The 6000-nt window shown below is 41.7% G+C and overlaps 1 protein-coding gene across 3 annotated transcripts in view; it reads right to left on the bottom strand.

Annotated features, from left to right (window-relative positions):
* LOC310905625 (uncharacterized protein) overlaps positions 1 to 2987 on the bottom strand; it is a 57012-nt gene extending 54025 nt beyond the window's left edge. For all 3 annotated transcript variants that reach the window (XM_083852171.1, XM_083852172.1, XM_083852173.1), the window contains exon 1: positions 2077 to 2987. The gene's annotated coding sequence lies outside the window, so the exon portion shown is untranslated. The remainder of the gene's footprint in view (positions 1 to 2076) is intronic.
* Between the last annotated feature and the right edge of the window lie 3013 nt (positions 2988 to 6000).

Consider the following 6000-nt stretch of genomic DNA (forward strand, 5'->3'; position numbering starts at 1 on the left):
TTCCAGGGTGGTGGCAGTGACCACAGCCACCTGCTTCGGCAGGGAGCCACCACCAGGCAGCCTCACCTGCGAACACTTTGTGGCTTCCAGCATCTGAAGCCTAGGGCATCAGCTCAGCACAACCGGGGAATGAGCTTCCATGAGCTGTTTAACCCTTCCCTGCTTCACTCATTTTAGTTTGTGCTTGGCAAGCTCCAAAACATTCAAGAGGTCGGGTTTAGCTTAATTAACAGACCACAAAAATCCAGACAGTCATCCAAACCTTCTGAGCGCTTGGAGTGTGGGAAAGTAAAGCAAGAACACCACGTGCCAGCAATTTTGATGAAGATTGCTTGTGTTTGCTGCTCAGAACGAGGCTTGAAAATACCAGAACCATTTCTCCGCCTCAGACTGAACATGAGCACCACAGAGATTCCGCTGAAAACCTAGTGCAGAACAGCCAGGCTCTGGTGTATTATCCCTTGCAGCTGCTGATTTTCCAGTGCCCCTCAGTTACTTTTCAGCCTTGTCCCCAGGAAAACTGCCAGGGACGCCACTTCTACCTGCATTTACGGCCATTACTATCTCTCAAGTTTCCTCCAGCAGTTGCTTCATTTTTAAAAAATGCTTTCCTACATTTAGATAAACCATGCTCCTCTCTGTTCCTCGGGTGGGTGTAATTCACCCCAATTTCTCCATGTTTGGTATTCAACTCTTGGACAAAACAGCACAGAGCCACAGCATCAGCAGATTCCTGAAGGGACCATCCTTTTCCCTTACTGTTTGGATAATGGTTGCTCCACAAGATCAATTAAAAGACGAAAATGAAAACAGGAATTGATACCTGAGCCTAGGCCCTTGCCCAAGCTGAGGGCACTGACAATTGCAGAGATAATTTAGTGGTGCTCGTCTGCCCTCGTTTTGTCTATGTTTATTTATGCATCTTTCTATTATAAGCATAACGCATTAAAGTCAATAGCCTACCACTGCTTATCAGAAAACAAGTGGAGCCAGACCTGGACTTCTATAAATAAGATTTACTCTATTGGCTAAATAATGACATCTAAACTGGTCTGATTTAACTGACTATGGCAGTTCTTAGAGCAAAATTTAATTACACTTTGTACTTATTACAGTTCCTTTGTGTGCCTCTTGCTTCCCAGCAATTTTGAAACGTAGACTTAAGTCTGCTATACAATACATCTCCATACCTATAGTGACATGTGCTAACAGATGGCACTGTGCGCATGGAGCAGCAGATCAGCATGAGTTGTCATTTGTGGTGGCCCTGAAGTTATCGTGGCCCCGCGCAAAATGGCATGAAGCAATCACCAGCCATTTCCCGCTGGATGGTGAGAGCATGACTCAGCACTGGCACTTTTTATAACGTGCAAACACTCTACTTTTTAGAAATGCTTTTATATTTATGGAGTGCATTCATTATGGAAGCCTGCTAAGTAACCAATGCATCGGGATGATGCTGCTGAACCATAAATGCAGTGAGAGCGCTGACATTTCAGAGCCCTGGGTGGACTGAGCAGCGCGCCGCGCCTCCACTACGGAAGAGGCAAAGACCGCGTGCTTGTGTATATCGGGTAATATTGCTCTATAAAATTATATTAGACATGCATTAGGGGCTGTAACAGAAGACAGCCAGAGTAAAGGATATGCACAAGCAGGAAAGAAGTGCAGGCAGGGGCGGCGAGCAGCATGAGCCCGACTCGCTCCTCTGGCCGGGGGAGCCACCAGCATCCCCCACAGGCTGGGGGCTGCAAGGCTATGCCTGGAGCCAGAGCTCCAGGGCAGCTTTCACACACACTTCTGTGTGGTCTGAGGAAATTCAGGGTTGACCTGAGGTATGGTTCTGCCTTACCTGTGAGTGACACACTGCAATATTAAGAAAACATGCCATGATGCAGGTGCAGGCACACATTCTTGATGCAGTTTAAAGATGGGATGTCCTAAAACCTCACCTTTCCTCCAAACTCTCACGCTTTAAAGCCTCATAGGAGCTATCCAACACCTGCTACCATTATGTTGTGATCACATTTCCCACATTCACACCACAGGCACTTTTTGGCACAGCTTTATAGGTACCTGCAGACAGCCTCGATGCCCGGAGCCGTAGAGCTGCTGCCACCTCACCACAGCCGGGTGCAATGCCCCAACACCTGCCTGATTTCAAGCCTCTCAGAGGCCGGGCCAGTCAAAGGGCACCATGGGAAATGTAGTCCTGTCCTCCTCCTCCTCCTCCTCCTCCTCCCCACCTCACACATCCATGTGGGACCCTCTGACCAGAGATGCAACATTTGGGGGGCCCAGGCTCAGCTGGAACATCCCTAAGATGCAGTCAGAGCCTGCTCCTTTCTTCACAGCCTCTAAGGACACAACTGGCCCCTGCCATTTGGGACCCTCACCTGGGAAGAACTTCCACAGGGACTACATTTAGCTGTACTCATTGCCACAGCAGATTTTTTCTGATGCCTTTTTGTTTTAGCTGTTATGACTGCCCAAGCACTGAATATTTATATTTTTTACAGGATTAATTGTCCTTCTATTGATGCCTGAATTCAAGGTCTCACAGCAACATCCTCCAAACCTGTTATAGAGGAGAATCAGAATTTTGTAAATGATTGGTGGAATATTCTTAGTTTGTGTGCTTGCATGTAAAGAACCACTTACATGCTGCTTTAAATACAACAAAGTGGACCACGAATATTTCAGAGGATAGGATGTTACTAGGCAGATAAGAATTTCAGATGCAAACCTGAAAGTATAATTGGCATATGGGCAAGTAGTAGGAAACTGTTCAGAATATATTTTCCGAAGATCTAAGTTTTCACCATTTCTCTGCAGTGGAAATGCACTAGCACACACATTTTCATCATCAAAACCCCACAATGTCATGACCTATCACAGAACTGTGGACTTAGGGCCCAATAAATTAATGTAAAGTAATTGCAAATATTTGTTGTTTTCTTTCAAAATGCAAAATACAGAATGAAAGCTTCAACCAACACTGTACCAAAAGACCTGGTTTCATTAGGTGATAGTACAAGTGGGGAAATGCTCTCTAAATGCTGGGTGCTGGGGTCCAGCCCGAGCGTGGCTCAGCCAGGGCATGTGGCACTGTGACCTCTGGTCTATGGGGTCCCTGCCGCAGGCACCAAAACCACTGGGGGATGCACAAGTCCCGGGCCCACTGCTCACATTGAGGGAACCCGTCTGGAAAATCCTCAAGCCAATTTTTTTTTGTTTACACTGGAGAGGTTTGCTATCAGGGAGTTTGGTGTTCTATCAGAAAAATGAAATTCGTGTTTCTGCAGACCTTTTTATCGTTTCAGACATGTTTTGATCTCGCTGTGTTGAAATTAACCTCCGCTGTTTAGCATGCTTCCTTAAAACCTGTTACAAGAATATAAGTCTGAATTAGATGCTGCATCTACAGAAACATTTTTCTTTCAAGCTATAAGGCCAAAGAAGAAAAAGAAAAAGAAATCAGAAAGATGGGTCCAGCTTTAATTACAGCAGTACAAATATTACACTGGCAAAACCCTGCAGAATAGACACCTCTTAGCATTTCCCTCCCAGAACCACAGCAAAACACATGAAAGGTCATATACAAGATAGGATTTGACACAATAAGATTTCACTCCCATGTTAATGCACCTCAGATCAAGCCTGCAAAAGTGAAATAATAAATTTAGGAAAACAAGCAAAATGACCCTACTGGTTGGTTGGTTTTCTAGATACCATCTACATATTTTAGAAACGTACAACCTTCTAATAGAAATGAATAAACTACTCAACCATAAAGTTGCTATAGAAGATATGCTTGTTCTGATTGGAAAGGGCATCTGCTATCTGCAATATTGATAATACTTTTCAAATTTCGTCTGCTTTTGTTTGCATTCTGTGTCGTCTGTTTAAACACACTGGGAATAATAATGAATCCCAGCATTATCTCCACTTTTTCAAGGCCGAACATATAACTTTATCACAAAAATAATTAAAATTCTTTGGCACTCTTGTATCTTTTCCATTAAACGTTATCAAGCAATGACAATAAACTAACATCAGTACAAGGCTGCCCATATGCTGCTTTTAAAAAGAATGCATTTGTCCCAGGGTAAGATACATGAATTTTGTGTTTACAGGGTCAAACAATTCCAAAGTTTTTTACAGTGTAAGGACTAAAAATCTGTGCATGCACACACACATGCACATGCGCGCAAGTGCCCACACATACAGACACACACAGAGCTGAGGATGGTGGGTTCAGGGGGAACACCTACAAACTGGCTTGTTAGAACTTCCTTTCACAGACAGATCTTAACAGCTTCACAATTTGGAGAACTAAAGATGTAAATATTTTGCATATTTGTACAACGCAGTCAATCCAATAAATGATGCTCTGAAACATTCTTGGATGTGACATGCAGTTAATCTCAGCTGTAGTCAATGAAGTTTTTCCTGAAGTGAATTTCATATACAGGACTATATATTATCTTCTACACATAAGAGTAATGTTGCAACTTTATTTGGAAATTAATAATTTTAGTTTGGTATGTTTATCATCATTTATAAACCACATTTCCTTTGTTATCTAAGGTAAAGGAAAATTAAACATATCCTCTGATTAATCATTGCTCAATATTGGTTAATCCTCATTAGTTATTTAAGAAAGAAGCCACCAATAGTTCATTTTTCACATACTTCTGATAATTTGCCAGCAAAAACAGTATAGGTTTTAAAATACATTGCTAGAATATCTGACTCTGAAGTCTCTATAATTTTTATTACATGTGCTAACTTCTGCTTAAAATGTAGTAAAGCAATGATGTTGATCTCATTTCAATACCACATACACAATATTGCATAGTAATGCACTGGCTTTTATAAGCCAGGAAACAGTACCAACTCACTAAACAGATCCATCAGGATAATTGAAGAACTCATTTCAGGAGAACTCCCATGTGAAGGCAGAAATGTTAAAAGATGTTAAATTTTCTTTTTGTGTATTGTTGGCTCGCTTGATAAGCAGAAGCAAGTTTATACAACTCTGCAGCTAGTGTAGAATGCTTAAGCAAGAAATCCATAACTTTTAATATGATGAGATTGTCCTGCTAGGAGAGATGGATTTTTTCCAATATCACTGCTAACAAACAAGTTGAGTTTCCTGTATCAGCACATTTCTCTTTCTACTCTGCAGCACACATGTGCTTCATTTAGAAACAATACATGGCTCAACATTTTTGGCATATTAAAAATGAAACAAGTACGTTAGACTAGTTGATGGACAGGTATCCTAACAGGTTTCCTTGAAGTACAAAATCTTATAGACACGCTGACAAGGTTGGGGGAAAAAAAAAAAAAAAGGTAGAAGCGTGAAGTTATTTGTGTCAACTTCACTTCCAAGATTTAGTGGCAATGTTACTTACTGGAGTGACTGCTTGGTGGACAGATAACGTCACACAGCATCTTATTACATGATTTCAAACCCCTATGCACAATCTCACTTGCTGCAGAAAACTTAAATATGTTTCAGGTAGGAGCTAAATAAAAGACATTACTTTTCATCTGCTTTTTCACTTAATGCTAATATAGTCACTTGTCAGCGGATGTAAAAGTAAAAGAGACAAGGGTTTATTTTTATACCTCACAGAACAGCAACTGGTGATTTCCCTTAGATCATTGTTTTTGTGTGTGCAGGAGCTAAGCTTTTTTCTTTTAATATTTTAGACATACTTTATTTTTTATTCAAAACAGTTTTATCCCAACCCTGACACACCGATATTGTCAGGAAGGGAGGTGGGATGTTTAAACTTTACTGGGTGTCTTTTCTCATTATATCTCATGAATGTAGGTGGTGCATCTCATTACTCCTAGGTCTGATCACCAGGCTCACATTACTCATTTTTTCTCAGGCTGGGCTGCAGACATGACTTTGTGGCTCACTTCAGAGGACATATGTAGCATATGTTTCCAAGAGCTGCTGGCAGGGCTGTGGCATGGAGCTGC

This window comes from Anser anser (genome assembly GCF_964211835.1).
Source record: "Anser anser genome assembly, chromosome: 11".
Taxonomy (NCBI): Eukaryota; Metazoa; Chordata; class Aves; order Anseriformes; family Anatidae; genus Anser; species Anser anser.